The 14,784-nt window shown below is 38.4% G+C and overlaps 1 protein-coding gene across 4 annotated transcripts in view; it reads right to left on the bottom strand.

Annotated features, from left to right (window-relative positions):
- TBL1XR1 (transducin beta like 1 X-linked receptor 1) overlaps positions 1–14,784 on the bottom strand; it is a 61,245-nt gene that overhangs the window by 37,606 nt on the left and 8,855 nt on the right. Inside the window, exon 2 of one of the 4 annotated variants that reach the window (XM_031055487.1) lies at positions 724–791. The exons of 1 other annotated variant lie outside the window; for it this stretch is intronic. The gene's annotated coding sequence lies outside the window, so the exon portion shown is untranslated. Of the gene's footprint in view, positions 1–723; positions 915–14,784 lie in introns of those variants that run through there. 2 more of the 4 variants (XM_031055488.1, XM_031055489.1) reach the window with 2 other exon arrangements.

Below are 14,784 nucleotides of genomic sequence, written 5' to 3'. Positions count from 1 at the left end.
TGTGCTCTTGCACAATACTTGAGCATGGCTGCTGATGGCCTGGTGCATAAGGAATTTTCCCTTTCTAAGTAAGAATAAGTAGACGTAATCTCATCTCCCTTGTAACTCCAGCCACGGAGAAGAGATAAGAAAATATATCTAAGGAAAGTTTCCAAAACCAAAAGAAGTTATACAGGAATTGCAGTTACATACATTTAAAGAAAATAACTGCAAAATCATGACTGTACATCCCATTTAAGAAGACACTAATAAAAGCACACGGTCTGGATATTTGCCTTCTGAACAACACACTTGTATTTTCCTTTAAGAGTACAAGACTTTAGCACTTGAAAAAAACATACTATAATCAAAATACAGTAATTTTACACCCTTTTTTAGTAACTGATACACACTGAGGCAATAGTAACTCCACACTTCAAGGAGACAATACAGTTTTTACAATGTGTTTTGACAAAAGGTCTATTTATTATTATTTCCATACTGTGAATTGATGTGTTATATCATAACTCTCAACAAAATTAATATGGATTTACACATGAGACACTAACAGCTCCAAAAGGAGCTGTTAAAGACCATTGAATAAAAGAACACTTAATATAAGGATTCAGTGAACTGCAGAAACTGATACCTAACAAATACTGTAAATGCATGTAATACTAAATTGTACCAAACTACAGTCCACTTTTATGACAAATAAATAGATAAATCATTGAGTGTCCTTACCAGAACTACTCTCTGAAACCCCACAAAATTGTGATGTGGCAGCAGTACAGCCCTTGGTATTACACCACCTGTAACACAAACCATATTATGATAGTTTCTATCAATATTTATTTTAAAGGATGAAAAAAGGATAAAAGCTATTTTTCTACCAGTCTTTTTACTGAAAGAATTCAAACAACATTCAGTTTCCTACTGATAACAATATATGCTTAGTTAAGAAAATAAACAAACAAAAATTAGAGACCTTGATTATTTACATGGAATTTATTTAAAAAACAAATTACAGTCACAGTTTCAACTCTATCTTCTTCTCACTCTTTTAGTTGAAAGCAAATCCCCACCACAGAACAGCATATTAGCTTCAAAGGAATTTCTGTTCTTTTTGTCTGTCCACATTGACAAAGGGGAACTTTATGAGACTCCAGAAAAAGTTTACAAAGGGCTAAGTATTGATGCAATAGATATTGCAGTGTTAACCAATACAAATAAAATGATTCAATAGGAAGATAAAAACCAGGAAACACAAGGCCATGATAAAACCATCCAGTGTTTTCAAAACTGACCATTCAGGAGCTGAATTTCACACCAACAAATTATAAAGAGCCAGTTATATGAACAATCATTAAGATACCCTCAATTAAGTTAATTTCTACAGGTGACTTCAAAATTAAAACATTACACACCTGTGATCAGAATAATTACTGATCCTGTATTTGTGTAACATGCTGATTCCTACCACCAATATTCGTTACAGATTAAATCATTAGAAAGCGATCTTATGTAAACTAAAGGATTAAGGAGAAGATTTGAAGGCAGAAGCACAGCAACACTGTCTGGGCACCACAAGAAAAGAATCCACATGTCAAAAAATTGCTGTTTGGACCAGGATGCACTCAATAGTGAAACAGCTAACTCTGCCCTCTGGAAACTCCAGCTACAAAGGCTTACAAAATTCATTACAAATAACACCAAAACTTCCACAGCACCTCCTTAATACTAGGATTAAAACCAAGAAAGGCAACACATGCCTTAAACAGGACTTAGCATTTCAGACTTTCCATCATGCTAAAAGCAGTGACCTCTAAGAAACCCTCTGCTATTTAGTCTGTTGCTAAGCCAAATAAGACTTGAATTTTTTTTTCCTCTTTTGATTGGGGAGCCACAGGGTATTTTGGTCAGCAATCATTTTCCATGTGTCAGTTCCCAAGAGAATCAAGTAAACTTCTCCTCTTGCCCTCCAGAAAAGCCTCCAACAGCCAAATGCACAATAATCTCCAAAAGCATGATACCACCACCCTGGACTGGAAAAGTGTCCTAGTCCTCCTTTAACACTGACAGTAGTTCACAAGAACTAAGTGAAAAGGTCTTGACCCTCCATTAATGTGATTTTAATTCCCTGCTAGGCTATTATGTACTGCTTTGATCATTTCTACAAACCTAACTGTATATGCCAACTGCATTGCTAAAATTTTGATTTGGAAAAAACAATCAGAAGCAAAGTTTAAAAGCTTATAAAATTTTAACTCCAAGTGCAAAAGGTCATTAAAAGGGGATGTTGATCCTGCTGGTTGAACAAACAAGACAGAGCAGTAAGTTTCAACTTTAATGCTTTGAACCTTGTACACTTTATGTTTACATTAAGGATTTTTCATTCATTTGGAACAAACTCTGCTGAAGGAAATAACTGGAATTACCCCCAAAATGACGCCAAACAAGAGAAAGAACCCGGAGGCCCCACAGGAGAGCAGAGAACCACAACACCCTCAACAGGAGCTGCTTTAAGAGGAATTCCTTTCCTCTCCACAGTTCCCCACAGAAAACACAACACACACTGAACACAGAATTTCACCATTGCATGAACCTCCCTACAACAGCAGAAACCTGTTCTGTTATCTCAGCCATGGCATGGGAGAGGGCTGAAGGAACAGCAACAATTAAATGCATGGCCTAACTTAACAGGGCTTTTAGGAATGACTAAGCAATAAAAGAAATTTTTCAGATGGATCCTGATAGTCAGCTACTTCTGCAAGAACTTGCAGCTCATAACACAACCATAAGAGAATCCAATAAATTATATTTTTTTATGTGCTTCAAATTCATAAATAAGAATAAAAATTTTAGCATGTGCTGCAGAGACACATTACTTAAAGACTCTCTCTCTATATATATATATAATATTCGTGATATGAATAGAATTTGTGGCAAAAACCCCTTCATATACAGTGAAGGATGTAGGATAAAAACTTCACATTTAATTATATTTCTACCAAGGTATGATGAAATGAAGCCCATCTCAGGGTGCTCACCTATAATCACAGGGCATAATTTCCATTACTACACCTACTCTTCAGCTGTGAATTGCTTCAAAGTTACTTAGTATTTTATTTTTCTTTCTTACAAGATGCCTATCTACTTGTATTTCAGAAGCCTGAAGAGAATCAAAGTGTAAACCTACAGTCTCATTAATGAAAAGAAAAAGTTGAACGAGAGAGGAAGGAGTAAAGGAATTTTCCAGCCTCGGGGAGAGGACTAGAACAGAAAACACTGCAAAAATGTGCAGGGCTTGAGAACCCAACATTTTACGTGATGCTAACAGGCAAACTTAACAACTGTGTCTGTTACTAAAATGCTCACACTCCATAAGAATTTGTGCATCGTGAGCATGAAATCTTCCCCTCTGCAGCTTAAAATATCTGTGCATTTAAAAACCATCTGCAAAAATAGACATAACTTCCCCACTGCAAAATTAATTAGAGATCAGGAATTTCATCTCACTACCACCAACACATGTGATGATGCCACATGTAAACACATTGCACTTGCCTTGGCACTGGAGAGCAACAGAGATGGCAAATTTAATAAGATTCTGTGAAAATGTCACTTTCTTGAAGAAGCTGATTAATATCAGTGAAGGTGGAGGATGGGCACCCAAGAAAGCCATGCTGGATCAACCTGCCACTAGAGACTGCTCCTGGATCAGCACAGAGCCCATTTACCCACTCTATTGGTGGGGGTTTTTCCACAACATTTTTTGATTTTTCTTCTCTTGTATTTATTTTAAACAAAATCCATACTGCTGTTAGACTGCGACTTAATTTTTAAATTAAAAAAAAATTAAAAATAATCAAAAGGTTTTTTCAACAAACAAACAAGTAACTTTTATTTTTTTTTAATGACTGACTAGGGTTTTACTTGTTTTGATTTTAAACCGTATGTAGTTAGGGAAAACAAGACAAAAAAGTAAACTATGTGGTCATAAAAAATACTGATGTGCATTTTATAAACTGAATGTGGCCCATCAGGGAGAGAGGAATTACCCACTTTTAGGAAGTATTGTTTACTGCTGCCTTCCCACTAGACCACCTGTTAATAATATTTGATGTTGTTTTCTTTCTGTGCAATGAGTATGACTATAAATGAGATATTTCATCTGCTTGCTACAACTTATTCCCTCTAATGCCTCTATTTCAAAGACCATCCAACCAACAAATGACACCAGCCTCAAGGCAATGTCCCAAGTGAATGTGCATCTTTGCTGCTCTTCCTTATCCACTGTCATTTCCATAATTCATCCTCTTAACGATTTACGAAGTGCAGAGGATATTTTCAGAGCACATCATGGTGTTCAAAAAGTCTTACAGCTGACTTGACTGCCAAGGGCACATGAAGGAAGCAAGAAGTGTGTACAACTATTTTGGAAACAAGATGCTGAAATTCTCATTCTTTCTATTTGACAGATATTCCAATTCTTTTGCCTGACCATAATGCACGCTATTTGGCTTAAAGCATTTAAGTTTTATAAGGATATGCTTACTGGAAAAAATCAAACACAGGAATATTTTTTTCAAAACTGGAAGGCAGAAGTATTTAATTTTTAAAGACTGCCTCCAATAGTACTGTTTCATGACTGGTGTTGCAAATACTACAGCCAGTATTTTGCATACTCATTAAAAATGATGTCTGGAGCTTGCAGCTCTTTTTCAAAAAAAAAAAAACACCCTTCAAAATGTAAGCCACTCAAAAGCACTGTAAAGTCGGTCATCATCCTCATTCCTGAAAATCCTCCATTTTATCGTTTTCGAATTTGGTAAATAAATACATTTTTCTTTTTTTTTTTCCCCTTTTCTCCCTTGCCACTCTACACAATCTCCAGCAGCTTTATTTAATACCATCAACCAATATCACTGTCAGCACCGTGAGAGCAGAAGGCTGCTCTGTACTTCGTGCCTGCCTCTGAATTCATGACCAGAGATTCACCCTCACCACGCACAGAAAACGAGCAGCCTTCATCTTCCCATTTACCCCCATTAAGTCAGTGCCATCATGTTCTCCCAGGAGAAAAGTGCAGGAGCTGAAACCCTGCAAGTGACAGCAGCCAAGGACACTCAGAAATAAGGTCTGCCCTTGCTGCTCCTGGACTGTGAATAGGAAAGCTCCAAACTGCAGGGCAGTGAGTATGTGCTGCTGGAGTCTCCCTTCCTTTTGAACAGATATCAAGTAGCTGGGATGGAGCACATACTTCAAACTGGGCTTTAATTTGCTTGGAAATGCATGAAAAAATAATGGGACTTGGTCCTAAACTGGACCAAAAGCAGGTTGTATCATAATTCTGTCATATCTAATTAAAGTCCATATCACTAAAATAGAGACTTGCCAGCATAGATACAAATGTCACTTGGCAGCCACAGTGGTTCTCAAACCTGCAGCTAGAACATAGCTCAGGACAGAAAAGTGTAAAAAACCAACTGATTGAACAGCCTGATTTCTAGAATATAGAAGATTTTGCTTTGTTTTCTAGCGTTCTAGTAACACCTTACTCCAGGGAACAACAGGTTCTTGGATTTCAGAGATCCAATTCAATTGGTACATGAAGTTACTACATTGATGGCTCCTGCACTCTGCCAGAAGACTTGAGCTCAGGCTTGTAGTGAAAATAAGCAGGCAGCATTAATCTAGTCACCATTTATACATAAATTACAATTAACCCCCCCAAATCTTAGCTTTAAAAGTGTCAGCCCAAAGGATTGTGACTGCATCTGTCATCACTGACAGTACAAAGAAGGTGCCTAACAAAGTCTTAAATGTAGCTCTTGTAACCTGTCTCTCATCTCCTCACAGAGAAAATCATCTTGGGACAGATGGACTCACAACGCCCACTGAACAACTCAAACCAGACCTACGCATGCCCACGGTCCTGCTCTGTGGAAAAGACTTTGACAGGGAAGTAAGAGTCAATTTTTCTTCAATTTCGCAAGCGCTGCGGCTGTGTATTGCTTTATAATTTAGTTTATTAAAGGCAACAACTGTCAAAACTATACAAACTAATTTGTCGTGCAGCAATTTTACATTATTGGAATCTTGTTATAATCTGACTAACGCACACGATCGCCTTCTAACCATGCCTATAATTGGGTTCTTGGCTCCACAGGCCTGAAGACAGTAATCCAAAACATCTTCCAATTACGCTGAAAAATATGCATGTTTGTGGGAAGCTACATTGCTTAATTTTCAGACTCAATGGGCCTTTAATAATATGAGAGGGGGAGAAAAAAATGTTTGCGAAAGGACAATTATTTGTGGTGCTACTCAGAAAATTGTGTGTTCATGTAGGAAAACACCACCTCAAAACCTATAAACACCAAAGCAGCACTAGCAAAATACTTATGGAGCATAAGAGAAATTAAAGCAAAAACAGTAAAAAAATCCATTCAGATGGAAGACTGTATTCCAAGTCTATACATCCAAACTAAATGAAGATCTCAGCCATTTAAAAAAGTCCATATTTTAAAATTCGTGTGTGTGAGAGTCACTCATGAACTTCACTCATTTACTTGAACACATTAATTGTCTATTGCTCCTGCTCACGACCAGATGTGAGGTTCCTTGAATTTATTGGTAGATCAGAAGCAGCTCAAGACACAAGAACCTTGCACAGGAACCACTGCTTCACATTCTCAGTGTCTGACACTTCCAGTGCACTACCAGGACTGACAGGTAATTTTTAAGATGCCTGAAGTGTTGTGACCTGCTATGTTATTTGACAAACATGGTTTACTATTTTTAATACAAAAGGTTAGCAAGTAAATATTACAAGAGTAAGCAGGATTGCCTGGGTGCAGATATGATTTTTACAGAGAAAACACTGAAGTTGCCACAGAATAATTTAGGCTGAAAAAGACCTCTGAGATCATCAAATCCAACCTACAACATAACACCATGTCAACACATGAAATACAAGAGAATTTCTGCAATTTTTTTAAGTATTAAGAGGGTTTTTTTATTGCTAGAGAACAACAAAGCATCCATAAATCTTGTCAGATTAAGACTGCACCTTTTGATGGGTTCTCATTATTACATGAGAATTAACAGGACTATATTAAATACTGCCTGCAATAAGCATACACATAGAGAAAAGATTCCCTGAGTCATAGGGAACTGAAAATAAAAACATGAACTGTCACAGAAAAAAGAGTCAGAAAAATATACAGGGACAAAAACTTCAAAACAACCCCCTGACAGTCACTTCCAACATGCTTCAAACTGACTCTGGAATCAGAGAAATCAGGGAACTCAAACCTGATGTGTCCTGCAGAGTTGAAACTCCGTGTGCCTCATTTGGCGTCACACACAACCCTCAGCCCCACGAGTGCATTACTGGTGTCAGCTCTGTCCTTGGAGCTGGACAAACACTGCCAGCTGCATTTTATCAATGGATTTTATCAACGGACAACAACCTCAAGCACTTCTTGAAATGGCCTGGATCCCAAGTGATGCCTGGACCACCAACCTCCTCAGCTGAGATCTCTGCATCTGTGACTCAGGATTTTCAGGATTGGTTCTCTGCCCAGAGCTGCCCTCTGCACAGCAAAGTACACAAGAGACAGGAAAAAGAAACCACCTTCACCCCCACAAAAAAACAACCAAGAAAAACAAACCAACAAAACAAAACCCCAAGCAAACAAAAAGCACTTTGAGATTGCAATCTCTGGGTATCTGTAAGAAAATGGAAGGAGGATGTTTGCTCCAAGGGATCTGTCTATCCACAGCTGTTCGATTCACAGCAATGACACTGTGAACTATGCTGGAACACAGACACAGCTTTGGGGAGATCAAATACAGAAAAGCTCACCACCTTTGGAAAGGCACAGAAGCTAAAAGCCCCACACAATATTTCCTCTATCATCAATGCCATGCCCTGCAACAAGCAAACAGCTGCAAGGCCCACCCACCCTCTGCAGGGCAGAATGCTGTGTATCTGCTTGTTGTACACATCTGCTGCTAATATGGGCTTTTCCTCACACCTGCAACAAATGCTGAGAAGACCTGAATGCAGCAGATGAGGCTGTGGTGGAAGGGAGCATGGGTGCTTCCACCAACAGGTGAGTCCCACAGGTAACTGCAGCAGGGTTTTAATCCAACAACAGGACAGAGCTTAAACCTCCTAGGACAGTAGCTAAAATGAGTAATGCAAACTCTAGAGATAGAGGGAAACAATGTTTGTGCCCTGTGAGTTGAGCACTCACAGCAAAGTTATTCACACAAGAGGGATGAGATGCAAAGACAAGACACACAAATTCCACAGCCAACAGTCAAGGCCCAGATATCACAGCACTGCTCTATGGAGTTTGATGGAATACATTTAAAAATGTTTGGCTATGTGACAAAAAACAGATCTAAAAATATCAGGCATATACGAAGTACAATGAATCTCTCACATAGTCTTCCTGTCTTATTATCAATTCAATTAAGAATTCATTAAAAGGACAAGTATCACATATGCTTATTAATTTACAGATGAATGTGAGTGTGAGAGAGAAGGCAGGAGACAGGGGGAATAGGTAGAAGAGACAAAACCCTATGTTGAAGTTTGTCCCATCAGAGCAAACAAAAACATCACCTCTCTTTGGTATAGTAACACACATGCTGTGAGAAGCAATGAGCACTTGAATGCATGTTTTATTCTGATCCCAAAGGATCAAGCTGCCTGTGAGATGCTCCTTCTTATTTTATTCCTCTTCATTTTGTCTATGAGCTACACACTTTCAGTGGAAGCCTAAAAACTGCTCTGTATTCTGCTTTAAACAGAGGATACATACAGGAGTGATGCTGATTAGGACTCACAAATGCAGGTGGGATGTAGACAATGCATCACTGGCTTTCCTCTTAGGCCTTGCTTCAAGAGGGAGACTTCCCTCAGTGGTGAAAGTGTTCTTACTTTGAAATTGCCATCCTCAAAAAGTGGGTTTCAAGAACACACCAACTTTGCTGTCAAGCTTTTGATTGCAAAGCCTGAATGTTACCGAAGCAAAAGTTTCAGAATTAAACATACATGCAAAGGATACACAGCATAGATGAATAATAGATGCCTATAAATAAGCAGAAAAATAGACTTAAAATATCCACATAACTATTAATTAGTTATTAATATTAGATCACTGGTCTATTTCCTTTCAAATTAGCCACCCACTAGCAAAATGTCAATTGCAAAACAAGAGACTATATTTATAGTACAACCTACTTTGAGTTTTGAGCGACATGTCAGCCACTGCTCAATTACAATACCCCTTTTGTGTGCCTTCCCAAATTAATACCTCACTTTCATTACAGGCAACTATATGTACAAAAGCCATGTTGGATTTTAATAGCCTTTATTACATCACATAAGCTGGTGCAAATATTTTTCCATCAAGATGTGTACGCAAAAGAAAATAAAAAGAAGTAGAGTTAAATAATACACTGGAGTGAAGCTAGGTGGGACACTGGACACAGTGATGCTAGGTGTCCAGGAGATGGTCATAAGAAATTCCTGGATCTGATTTTGTTATTTCCCAGAGAAAGACCAGCTTTGATTGCTGGAACCACCAGCAGTGTACTGTGAGATGCAATACAACATACCACTCCATCTTTAGACTGGATTTAAATGGAAGAGTCACCAACAAAGTAGAAAAATCCCAAATTTCTCTGCAAAACTTGACTGAATTGGGGACTTTGGAAGAGGAGAGTTACATTTTTAAAGAATATCACCTATTTCACTGAGTTTTCTTCTAGTTTAGGTTTTGTGATTTGACCTGAAAAGAGTTCTCCTCCCTTTATCTCTCCAGATGCCCGACACTATCTGCAGAAGAGCAGAAAAAGGAGCATCCTGCAGAGGATGCTCAGTGAAGATGGAAAGCTGGCAGGAGAAACCCTGCAAAAACACACTGAATTGCCTCAAGCCTTCTGCTGAGAGAGAAGCAGGACTCATTGTTTCAGGTATGCCTGCCACAGAGAGAAAGCAGAAATGCAGACAATTACATAGAAACAGCTCTTGAAACAAACTTAAGACTAAGGAACACTATCCCATCAACAAGAGGGGACCTGTATTCATGTCTCAGTGGATAATAATCCATTTTTACAGTTGTACAGCAGAATAATTTGGAATTCTCAGACAGACTTGAAGAGAAACACAGAAATCACTGCTGCTCAGCTTTTCTCTTGGTATAAAATAACATCAGCTTGCAGGAGCACACTCCTAATAATGCCATTTACAGAACTTCCTCCTACAGCTAACTCTTTGAATCTTGAAGAAAAAAAAATTAAAAATTCATCCTCCTAGCTTTAAGATTTACACAAAACCAAGAGGCCTCTGCCAGCTGTTTAATTTCTCCTCTATTTATGCATACCAAAGTACTTGTATAAAGAAATCAAGTGGAGCTGTAACTAATATTACACATATCCAATTCACCTTTAACTCCAAGGGGAGTGAAGAGAATCCTGAGTTATTAAGATAAGTTATTAAGATCATCATTTGCTGTCTGGGAACAGGACACATTGTCTGTGGTTTTCCATTTCCATTTTTTTTATCCTAAAATTCACTCTAACTATTAAAAACCTAGAAGAAAAAAAATAAAAAAAAAGAAACAAAATCTACAAGAAATAAATACAAAGCTAGCTGGGATCCAAAGCCACTTTCATCATGTGGGCTATTTTTACATCCATTGTACACTTTATGTTCTCTAGTAACTGCCACACTTGTAAGCAAAAAAGCTGCAAGGCACTCAAAAAGAAGGTAAAAAAGAAGACATGAATGTGGTTTCATCCATCCCCTGACAGGTTTTTTCTTTATATATACTAAAAATATTTAAACCTTAAGGAGATCATTTAAAAATGTTCAGGATTAGAGTGGGCCTGACCAGCTAAGTCTCTATTATCAGCAAATTTCACTCCAGCAACAGCTGTAGGAATCCACATGTCTTACAGTTATGAATAAAAACTGAAGTCCAGCAATCAATAACCAGTTTTGCCTCTGCAGCTGTAACACCAGAACCACCCCCATACCACCCCTGCTTTATATAAAACCAGCACCAAGTCAAGACCTAGTTCATATCTTCTGATTTTTCTCCTATTCCAAATCATTCTACTTGTATTAAAACTTGTAAACACTCTCAGCAGTAGGAAAACATTATTTTCTTTTTGTTTGTTTGTTTTGTTTTTTGGGGTTTTTTTTGGTTACATTTACCAAAGGCAAAACTGGCTTTACAGAGGGAAGGACATGTGACATCATTTTTTATGATGATTCAATTTAATCTTTAATAGAAATAGGGATAGAATTTAGAGGTTTGGGTATGTTATGGAGATGAAGACAAGTGGTTTTCTAGTAAGTCCTGCCTCATACAAATCACTCAAAAAGTCCACACAAATTTTCTTCAAATCACAGGAGGAAAAAGAAAATATCAAGCAAACAATGGACACTTTACCCCTTTTGCTGACAGATGAACACCCTTTTGTAAACAGTACATTTTCAGACTGCTATTATATAGCCCACAGGTTCCGTGACACTGCTGAGGGAATGAATTTCCACCAGACAAACCACAGACTCCTCAGCCAGCCTAAGGTGCATCTCCTGGTAAGAGGATTCTCACTCCAAGAAGCCACAGAAGCTGCCTTTCCGCTGAATTTAACCTAATTAATGGAAATTATTGTCACTGACTATCCCATTATATAACCACAGGAACAATAAATCCTTTGCCATCGTGCTCTGCACCTGAACTGCAGCTGAGAAAAGAGCAAAATCCAATGACCCTGTGCACCACAGCACGAAAAGCAGCCAGGGTTATTCCTGAACACAACCTCTGGAAAACACGTGGGGTACAGGGTATGGAAGGCAGAGGCACAAGGATGAGCCAGCACTGTCAACTGATCATGGACTTGAACTTCAGCTCCTTAATCTGCTAGAAAAGCTACTCAGAATATTCTGAAAATGTTATTTTCTGCCTCAGGTCATGCAAACTGGTCTATCTGTTCAGCATAGAAACCCTGGGATGAGAAGAGGCTCACTGTAGATATGCCACAAGATACAGTGCTGAAAAACAAATATAGCTCATTTTGTCATGAAGAAAACTGAGAGCACTTCCAAGCAGTTAAAGGTTTGCAGGGCTTTCTAGGCCTGTCGTACTTTAGGTTTATACATATATACCATAATTTTAGAAATGCTTTGAAAAGTTAATAGCAGATCTGTTGTTGTTCCCTTTTATATTAAGAAGCAAACTGTTTAAGCATTAACTACCCTTGACAATGCAATTAAAACCTGACCCATTTTCTAGACACAAACGACCTGTATTTTTCACAGCACAGCCATATGTAACCAAATTCATCTCTATTTACCCTATCCCTCAATTCCATTTGGAATTCTGAAATATGAGAAAAAAACAAAATAAATAAAAAAAAAAAGGGAACCAGAAATCAGTGCCTGGGAGGAAAAGGAGCAGGTACCGTGCAGAGGAGGGGTGGCCACCCCCTCAGCTGTGAATCCAAGACTTGTAGAGAAGGAAAAGTCAAACAAGTCTATGTGCAAAGTTTTTATCACTGTTCTGCGCTCTGAAACAGACAGCAAGTGAATTACAAGGCTGCAAATCCAGGATTATATAAAACCAAAAAACCTCTGGCAGTCATCATCTTTACTACTTGAGTATAAATCACAAAATGCACTGATAGAACCCTTGTAAAAATCTCTGATGTGGTTTTATACACACTTGGATAAAATGGAGTGGTACAAAAACATCTACAAAACACACAGGCAATTAAAAAGCAACACATGATGCAAAGGACTTCACTATTTCACTTAAAAAATTGCTGTTCTACTTCAGGTACATCTCTCTCTGCTCAAGAAACATTCACAACAACTCAAACCAGACATAATGAACATTATTATTGTCACCATTTATTTGAATTACTGCATCATCCAAAAGATCTCTTTTTAAGATGGGGCCCCCATTGTGCTAAGGTTGCATAAACAGGTAGGACTTCGTTCCTGTGCTGAAGAGAGATCATAATCTCACCAGACAAGGTCAATAAACAACACCAAAGGTCAACAAAAAAGTCTCCTGTCCAGGACTTTTGTTGTTTTGTTTTAACATATATCAGACCATCTGCTACTCTCTCTTATGGACCAAGGTCCTCCAGGTCTGTCCTCCTAGCACACCCATTAAAAAAAAAAAAGATTCCTCTTCTGCAGGAGACAAAATATAATGAAGAGTTTTTGATGATAATGGAAGTGCTGAGAGGTAACACAGCTTTTCTAGAAATTCCTGGAAGTGCCAGTTACTACTGTCTTAAGATAAATACTATGTTGAATATCATCATCTTTATCTAAATTCAGTAACTTCTTTGGCCAGTGGAATGAAATATTTTTAGCATCAAATGAGGATTATATGTTAGCCCTTGGTTTATTTTAGAAAAAGAGCTCGATAAAGAGCTATGTAACAAGTCTAATTATGTCTGGAAAAAACCAACAATATAGAGGTAGCAGTGAGGGAATGGGATTCTCTTATTTTCTAACCATATTCCTAACCAGCCTCCTCCAGGCAGGTCCTTGCTCAGCCCCAGGGAGCCCAGCAGAAACACAGGCACCGAGCTGCACCAGAGCTGAGCCAGCAGGGAAGTGATTTGCAGAACAGGCTGAGAGAGGGAAGGTAACAGCATCACAGGAAAAGGCACTTTTTTCTGTTCTTGGCTCTGGCTGTTGGGCTGAGTTAGGGAATGCCTTATTAAACAGCATTCTGAAGCTCTAGAAATTTGCAGCCATTATCCTAGTGTGAGGCAAAACCTTACACAGGCACTTCTGCCTGGCTAGGATTCTTTCTTCACTCAGCAAATATTTAGTAGGTTTAAGGTTCTCAAAACAAATTATATTTTTCCTAGGTGTTACTGAAACAATCCATACAGCTTGCTTAGATTTGACTCAAAGTGATAAATAGATGCATTTCCTACAGTGAAGACCACGCTTTACAGATCTTACAATCCTCCTGTACTAAGATAAAATGAGAGAAAGAAAAAGAAGCAAAACCCCTACTTGAAAATGATGCATTTTGGAGGATTTTATGGCATTCACACATTACAACAGAAACAATTGTCCCCCTCCCCCTTTTCAGTATATTCCTTTTCACTTAACCCAAGAAATCCTGAAATCATGAAATCCTCCTAGGAATTCATAGCAAGTTAGGGAACATTTTGCTTTTTGACAAATCCTCTATACTTAAGGAATGCAAGTGTTTCATTCACCCAATTCTTCAACTAAGCTTCCTAATTATAGCACTCTTACAGGATTTCAACATGTGCTGGCAGAGGCTCTGTGTATCACACTGAATTTAAAGCTGAGGTAGCCACAAAACTGCTCTTCAAACCCCCTAAAACCACGCACATGGCAAGGCTGCACTCGCATTTCTCAACCCTGACACAGTGTGCAGTGAGCTGCCTGTGGAACTGAGCCACATCACCATCTTCCCAATTGTCCTAAGTGCTACTCAGCTCCCATAACCTGTCCAAAGGAGGGCTGTGAATTCACCCACTTCCCAAAAAGGCCCTTTTTCAGCTGATCTCCAGGCAGTTTTTCAGTTGACCTCTTGGCAATTTTCATGGGTGTAGCCAGAGAGATGCATGAGGCAAAGCTAGATTTATTTTAAATAAATAATTTCTCTGGCATAAATTAATTTTCCTGTGGAAGATTCCTGTGGATACAGCCCTGCAAATACAAAAATGCCATGCTGCCAGGGCAAGAGAGTAAGGAAGGAAGTGCGTTACTCT

Source organism: Geospiza fortis, unplaced genomic scaffold (assembly GCF_000277835.1).
Source record: "Geospiza fortis unplaced genomic scaffold, GeoFor_1.0 scaffold172, whole genome shotgun sequence".
NCBI lineage: Eukaryota > Metazoa > Chordata > Aves > Passeriformes > Thraupidae > Geospiza > Geospiza fortis.
The sequence above is the reverse complement of the archived record's forward strand: the minus strand, read 5'-3'. Positions and strand labels throughout refer to the sequence as shown.